The sequence below is a fragment of the Thamnophis sirtalis genome, unplaced genomic scaffold, assembly GCF_051295495.1.
Source record: "Thamnophis sirtalis isolate CommonGarterSnake01/CBP01778 unplaced genomic scaffold, rThaSir2_p1.2 scaffold_7, whole genome shotgun sequence".
In the NCBI taxonomy this organism is placed as follows: Eukaryota; Metazoa; Chordata; class Lepidosauria; order Squamata; family Natricidae; genus Thamnophis; species Thamnophis sirtalis.
The window spans coordinates 31,051,680-31,060,314 of NW_028261387.1; positions in this window are offsets into that span (position 1 = coordinate 31,051,680).

Sequence of the window (8,635 nt, forward strand, 5' to 3'; positions counted from 1 at the left end):
AAGGCTTCCTGAGGAGGGGTCTTACCACTGCATCCTTTAATAGTTGCGGGAAAAACCCCTCCTGCAAAGATGCGTTGGTAATCGTCTGGAGCCAGCCTCGTGTCACCTCTCTGCTGGTCGAAACCAGCCAGGAGGGGTACGGGTCCAGTAAACAGGTGGAGACACTCATCGCTCCCATGGCCTTGTCCACTTCCTCCTCAGGGGTGACAAGTTCAAACTCATCCCAAAAAATCTGATTAAGACTAACCCTCGGCATCTCGGCTGGTACTGCCCAAGCGGAGTCCAGGTCTGTCCGAATCTGAGTGATTTTATCCGACAGAAATTGAACAAACTCCTCAGCTCTTCCCTGCAAGGGTTCCCCCACCTCCTCACCTTTCAGGAAGGAGCGGGTCACCCTAAACAGGGTGGCTGGGCAAGATTCCACGGATGCAATAAGAGCGGAAAAATGTGTACATTTTGCCGCCCGTATCGCCACTAGATAAGTCCTAATAAAGGCTCTTAATAGTGATCTATCAGACTCAGAGTTACTAGCCCTCCAACGTCACTCTAGGCGTCTCTTTTGACGCTTCATTTCCCAGAGTTCCTCGGTAAACCAAGGTGCCCTCCTGGATCCACTGCCGTGGAGAGGCCTCAAAGGCGCAATCCAATCCAATGCTCCAGCCACCACAATATTCCAAGCAGCGACCAAAGACTCGGCCGGATTGCGGACAAGGGAGTCAGGTATCTCTCCAAGCTCCCTCTGAAATCCCTCCGGGTCCATCAGGCGCCTGGGGCGGAACCACTTAATTGGCTTCACCTCCCTGCAATGGGGGAGTAGTGTCCTGAAGTCAAGCCTCAGCAAGGAGTGATCTGACCATGACAAGGGCAAGGTCTCTATTCCCCTTAAATCAAGATCACGTCTCCACTGCCCTGAGAGAAATACAAGGTCAAGCGTGTGTCCTGCCCTGTGAGTCAGAGTCTGAACTACCTGGGTCAAGTCCATGGTTGTCATGGAAGCCATGAACTCCTGTGCCCCATCTGAGTGTTCACCAAGAGACGGCAGATTAAAGTCCCCCAATACTATTAGTCTGGGGAACTCCACTGCCAACCCATCTACTGCCTCTAGCAGCACAGGCAGGGCTGTCGTGACGCAGCTGGGAGGCAGGTACGTCAACAGCAAGCCCAATTGAATCCTTAGGTCCAACTTCAAGAGGAGAGACTCACACCCCACAATCTCTGGGGCAGGGATCCTGCGAGGAACTAACGACCTTCGGATGATAACTGCTACTCCCCCACCCCTTTACTGGTGTCGTGGTTGGTGGAGCACCTGAAACCCATCTGGGCACATTTCTGAGAGGGGAAACCCCCCCCCCTCTTGGTCCAGCCAGGTTTCGGTTATACATGCCAGGTCTGCCTCCTCGTCTAATATTAGATCCCGGATGAGGGGGGCTTTGTTCACAACCAACCTGGCATTTAGCAACAACAATCTGAGACCAGGGCCCTATACTCCTCTGCCACCAGATCCTTGAGTTGAGCCTGAGGGGCCAGAACAAGCAATCGCTGTAATATAGCGAGTCCTTCTTCCCCGGTAATGGCTAGCCCTACAGCTCCCATCATATCTGCCCCTCCCAGTCATGACCGAAATGCTCCGACGTCCCTCTATCCCCGTAGACCCCTCCCCCTCTCCCATGGCCCCCATTCTTCCCGGCAGGTCATGTATTCCATTCACACAAGGACCAGAGGTGAATCTGGGCCCCCATCCACTTCTGCTTCTGCACTCAGTGGAGGGGACTCCGGGTCGCATCCCCGGTCCTACCATACTCACCAATCAAACACTCTCCTCAGACACGCTGCACACTAATTACTAAAATACAATAGAATAAATTAAAAGTGGGAACATTTTCTCTCACATTCATACACTCATACACCCAGCAAACCGGCTAAAATGCCATTCCTAATTAGATAGGCAATTAAAATAATTTAAGAACGGTAAAAATTAAATGTCCTGGAAGGGAAAGAGGGGGGGAGGAGCACTCAGACAGAGGCGCTTGTGAGCGGTGGCCAGGTCCAGGTGCAGCGTGGCAGGCACTGGCTGGATGACCTAGAAGAGGGCTTTCCAGATGGTGTATTGCAGAGGCCCCATGTATTTCAATGTGGGGAAATCCTCATAGGCGAGACTCGTTTCGTGGATCTTCCCCTTCAGCCTCTAAGAGAGAGGCGATGCCCGCCAGGAAGTTGTGCCTGTCGATTACTGCCAGTCTTTTCTGCAGGAACTGGTTACGTTCCTGCACTCTACACAGCTGCAGGCTGTAGCGCTGGATCTTCTGCTCGATGTCAGTCAGCGCCTGGGCCGAATTGGCCTCCAGCTCCTCCAGCATGGCCTTCTGGCATTCACGGAGCAGCCAATGCAGCCACTCAGAGGCCTCGCCGATGTGCCCACGCTCGCTGTCCCAGAGGGTCTGCAGCTACTCCTTCAGCTCCTTCACAAGGATGTAACCCACCACGGCAGGGCTATAGTTCGTCTTCTTCCACAGTGTGCCAGTGTAGGTCGGTTCATCCGGCGTGCCCAGAGGCCTCCCCGAAGGCCTGTTCCCCAAAGCCGGCCCGCCGCTTCCCTTGGCGGGGCCCAGCAGCAGCATGCAGTTGAAGCTGAAAGTGCTGGCCTTGTTGTCCCGTTTCCTCTTATTGGTGGCCGCTGCCACCGCTGAAGCGGCGGCCGAAGTCACACAGGGAGCTGAGGCCGCGGCGGCCGAAGAAGGCCCCGCCCAGCGTTGCCCAAAGAAGCCGAGGCGGAGGAAAGCCCTGCACGAAAGTCGGTGCACGCTGCCAAACCGGCAATGTCCTCACACAGATCCCTTCTCCTTCCAGCTGTCGCCTTCCACTGCAAACAAAGTCCATCCCATCCATGGCAAGACAGGAGGAAGGAAGCGGCGAGGGAGCGAGGGAGCGAGCTGAGAGCTTCCTGGTCACCGCCCTGAAACTCTCCAACTCTCTTTCTTCCTTACAGTTCCTGTGTAGATTGAAAGAAAGTTGTACATTCTCTGTTGGAGGCTCTTCAATATATTATAATTAATTTGTTCAGTATGAGAAACATTAACAAAACCATAATCGTCATTCTACGATAAATTCATTGAAAGAGCCAGTAGTTCAGTATTTATAATATTCAGCTTTTCTTTCTTTAGTAGGCATAGCCTACTTCAATGATATTATTATACAAAACTTAAGGTTCTGCTCTGAGAACAATTCTGAAAATTCCTCAGCGGGTTAGATGGGAGAAGTAAGCTTTTCTAGGCTAGATAATCTCACAATAAAAGCTTTCTCTAATTCCCTGCTATCAATATATCACCATAGCCTGTTAAAAAAAATGAAGCCAATTGTATAGGATATAGGAAATACAAGTGCAGAAATTTCAGAAGTTTCAAGAAGTAATGTCAACACCTGACAGGTAATGAACTTGCTAATTAAAACAATTACAAGAACCTCTGATCAAAAGACAAAACTAGTAGAAAATTTAGATTTGAATGAACTTAATTTTTTGCCCTTCATCTCATAAAATCTCCAGGAATAAAGTTTGGGGAAAAAACTGATTGAGAGAATATGGTTTCTTAGCATTTTTTTAAAAAAAGGAAAATGTTGTATATCAACTTTTCAAGATCATTTCAATCCTAATGTAAACAAGTATAAAATTATACATACTTCAAAATATATCTTTAAGAAAATATGTGTTTCAAATTATACCTCAAAATTAGTTTGACCTAGTCATGCTCAATGAATCTGATTTAAGCTACAGTGAGATATCTGAATCTTTCATAACTATAGAGATCTATAAAATATATCTGTTGTGGATGTAGTTCTCAATACATGGGAATTATTCTGGTCCTTCCCTCTTTGCTGGACAGAAGAACATTTGGAGTTATTTTAAAGTCTGGCAGAACTCCATAATCTGTAGATTGAGGCAGTCATAGCTGTGATTTCCCAGAACTTCTCATTGCAGTGTGGATATGTCTGGAACCTAAGGATGTCTAGCTAATTAAGATATGAAAAATCTATCTCATGAGAATTCTGGTTTTTAATAAATTCAACCAAGAATCTGTAATAAGATGTCTTTCACTGTATTGTGATAAGTCTCCTGTATTGAGACTGATAAGGACTGAGGCTTAAACACCTAATTCTATAATTTAAACAGAAATAAATTATAGAATTAGGTGTTTAAGGCTTAGTTCTTATCAATCTGGGCACCAAATTACTTTGAGTGTAATTTGTATTGATTTTTTAAAAACTTCTCCAGACTCTTGCTTATGAAGTTTCTGGTTGAGAGAACAAACAACATCCTGTGGTCTAGGTTAGAACATTTTTTTTTACTGAGTTACAAGCTGTATAACTCTGCCATGAATAGCTTTGTTATTTAGCTCCTTACAATTGAATGTTTGCCTAAAAGATTTTAAAGCAAAAATATTTTATATTTTTCCTTTTCTTTAGTAAACTTTGATCTTATTTGTTTCTTGTGAAATTTGGCTATCTCCCAAAGAGTGGTGGAACCATGGAAGGGCTGTATAGTCTAGCCAAAAGCTTATAAGCTACATGGCCAGGAGGTTGAACAAAAGAAATTATTTCATTCCCCCATTCCATTTTTCCCTTTTAATCACAGAAACAGCATAGATGATGACAGGTCTACCGTATGTTTTTGGAGTATAAGACGCACCAAGATTTTGAAGAGGCAAATTAAAAAAAATGTTTTTGCACTTTGCAGACATCCCAAAAATGGTCAATTTTTCACGAAAATGGGCCCATTTTTTTAAAGGGCATGCATAGCCTTTAGGAGGCTTGTAGAGTGCTCCTGGGGACTGCCCCCCCCCAAAAAAAACGAGCAAAAAATGGCCCATGTTTTGCAAAAATGGGTCCTTCTTTTGTCAAAAAAGGCGCCTGTATAACTGTTAGGAGCCTTGTAGAGTGCTTCTAGGGCCTGAGGGGGCAAAAATGACCAAAGAACAGTCTGTTTTTCACTCATTTTTGCCCTTCCCAGCCCCCAGAAGCCCTCTGGAAGCCTCCTAAAGGCTATGCATGACCATTTTTGCAAAGGGGGCAGGGTTTTGGATGGCCAAAAATGCTGTATTCAGTGTATAGGACACACCCAGTTTTTCACCCTCTTTTCTGAGGGAAAAAGGTGCGTCTTATATTTCGAAAAATACGGAGTATAAAAATTCTTGCGCCATTATGATTGGGGGGGAAGGAAGATACCATATGAGTCACACACTAAAAGATAAATGATTTTATTTGCGAAGTACCAAGCCATTATCCCTAAGGTGACCAGATTTTCAGATTGGTAAAGAGGGACACCATTGACCGGGGGGGGGCACGGGGGGGGCGCTTGATTAAAAATTTTATATTTTGTCAAACATGACCCCAGGACACTGAAACCATCATAAATACAAATCTGTTGCCAAACATCAAAATTTTGATCACGTGACCATGAGGATGCTGCAACGGTCGCTAAGTGTGAAAATGGTCGCTAAGTGTGAAAATGGTGATCAGACACTTTTTTCAATGCCATTGTAACTTTGGTCACTAAATGAACTGTTTGAGACTTGCATTATAATGCCTTATGCCAGCTTACATTTTCAAGAGAGAGAAGCTAAACTCCTTGTTAGAATTGAAATAGAAATGAATAGAGTAGAGTAGAGTAAAATAGAATAGAATAGTTTATTAGCCAAGTGTGATTGGACACACAAGGAATTTGTCTTTGGTGAATATGCTCTCAGTGTACATAAAGAAAAATAAAATAGTAAGATAGTGGGATCCTTGCTGCACCAAGCCTTCACTAATCCTCTCACTTTCATCAAAAACAGTAAAAATCACTCATGCTTTTTTATTTCTATTTATTATTTTGCTATGGCCACATATGAATATATATGCACATTCCAAACAGATTTTCTTACTAAACAGCCACCATTCTCATCCATAGGCCACTAAATGCCTCACCAACCTTTTCTGTATTCTTTCATTTCCTTCCATCTATTTTATTTATTTAATACAGAGTAGATTAGGCTGTCAGCCTTAGTCATTCTTCTAACATGACAACAATTCTTACCAACAAGGACGGTATTGGCACATTTTAGCTAATGCAACCTAAACATAACCAAAGCCTATTTCACTTCAAGTATGCTAACTTTATTCTATGCCTTCCCACGCATTACATGGCTTGAATGTTTGCGGATCGCCACCAAATTGCACAGGTGGTTGTTCTACCAGATGGACATCCTTACTTTTTCTTGAAAACGGGAGAGAGGCTGCCTTTCCTAGTCTAGCCCCGTAACAACAACCCTACGAGGTAGGCTGGGTTTTTTAAAAAAGCGAGTGTCGGAGAATTCTGCAACTGCATCACCTCTTCGCTGCTCTCGCTTCCCAGGGAGCTCCCTTTCCTCTCACCAAGCAGCCCGTTCTCGGAACAAAACGGAGAGGCTCAGAGGCGGATACGCCTGGCAGTCAATGGGGACGGTGCTGAGAGGGGCGTGCGCTGGGAAAGGGAGCTTGCACGGTCCGCCTCTGAGCCTCTCCGCGCAGTCACCCCCTTCCCCGTCACGCCCCCCACCCCAAAAACAAACCACCAGCGCTCCTCCCGCTCCCCCACTCCCCAGGCCTGCAGCGCCTTTTCTTCCCGTTCGGCTCCGAGCCACCGTCACAGACCTCTTTTGGCTCCGCTCTAGGCACCGGCTGCCGCACCACCGTCCTCCCCTCCATCATTCCCCCTCCTCCCAGAGCACCACCGGAAACATGCCAACCTCAATATGGATGCAAAGGCGTCACATCGCTGCTACCCATGTTCACGAGGCGCCGGGCATTGCAGGGCGCAGAGGAAGCCAGCAGACAGACGGGACACTTGGGGAGGGGGGAAGGAAGAGATCCCATCCAGGGTGAAAAGAGGGAAAAGCGGAGAGCCTACCCTGGATGGGATCTCTTCCTCCCTCTCCCCCCCCCGGTCTCCCGTCTGTCTGCTGGATTCCTCTGCGCCCTGCGATGCCCGTCTGGGTTGGCTTCCTTGGACACTCAGCTGCCACCCCCACCCCCCACCTTCCCTCCGACCAACTGTCAGTTTATTCTTTCTGCACGTGAAAGCGCTTTAGTCAGTGGAGTGTGCACTGGGAGGAATCTCTCTTCTCCTCCCTGCACGGACCCCACGGTGCCTGCATCAGAGCTCGGGCGGGATTCAGGTGAAGGAAAGGACTTTTCTTTTGCCGGCATCAGAGCTCGGGCGAGCAAAAGCAAGTATTTTAATCAGTGGGCTATGCGCAGGAACGAATATATCCCCTCCTCCCTGCACGAATCCACTGAATAAAGTGCTTCCTCTGGCCCGCCTGATCTCTGCTGCGGGCGAAAGGGAGCTGGGAGGACAGGAGATTCCTCCCTCCATGTGAAAGCGCTTTAGTCAGTGGAGTTCGTGCTGGGAGGAATCTCTCTTCTCCTCCCTGCACGGACCCCACGGACCCCAATTCCACTTTTGGCCTCAGGTCTATTTACCAGTTAGAGGGTCTGGAATTGATCGTTGCCAGTTGGGGGGCGCAGAGGAACCCAGCAGAGAGACGGGAGACTTGGGGAGGGGGAAGGAAGAGATCCCGTCCAGGGTGAAAAGAGGGAAAAGCGGAGAGCCTACCCTGGACGGGATCTCTCCCTCCCCCACCCCCCCGGTCTCCCGTCTGTCTGCTGAGTTCCTCTGTGCCCTGCGATGCCTGGCGCCTCGTGAACATGGGTGGTGGCGATGTGACGCCTTTGCAGGTGCCTCAGTTGATCGTAGGCGGATCTCGATGAGGAACTCAATAATGCTGGCACATAAAGCTTTCCCCCCCCCCTCGGAAACTGAAGCTCGTTTAAAGAAAAAGGGAAGGGCGGGCAGCCTCACGTGAGTGAGTAACTCCGGCGGTGGGAATCAGGAGGCTTCGGGTGGGCAGCGGCGCTTCCCTTGCAAATGGGGATCAGCGCACTCGGCGCCTCCCCCTCCCCCGGGAGGAGCTCTGCAGCGGGACAGACGAATGGAGGGGGAGATCACCCCTTCCTTCTCCGAGCCCCCAAACCCCATCTTCCCTGGCCTGCACCCCTGCACCCAGGCTCCTTTGGGTTTGGGGCTAATCCGAATGGGTGGAGCAGGGGATCCCCAGGGCGGAGGCCTCCCGGTGCAACTGTCTTCCGCAGCTCCGGAGCTAACCTTCGCCTTCCCGCCCAGGATTGCAAGGCTGGAGGCCTCGGCAGCAGCCACCCCCACCCCCAGCCGGCCAACCCTCGCCCGTACCATGAGTTTACCAGCCAGGTATCCATTGAGCTGGAGGGCAGGCACCGTGGCTTCCTTGCGGCTAGTCTCGCTGCTTTCCCCGGGCTCGGCTCCATTTCCTCCCCGCCCATTTTCGCTCCCTCGACTGAGGCCTTCGCCCCGCCCAAACCTACCTGCCAGCGGACCCTTGCTACGAACCTCCGCAAGGAGAACCGATACACATGGCTGCCTCTTTTCCCTTCCGCGGCCACTTCCAGCCTGCCTTCTCACATACTGGTCAAGCGCTTCCCACCCGTCCTTCGCTTTGGGGATCCTTCGCTTGCTCTCTTCGGCGCGCTTTGCATTTTAGCCCTCACTTCTCATCTCTGCCTCCCTGGCTCAGCTGCGCCCTCGCTT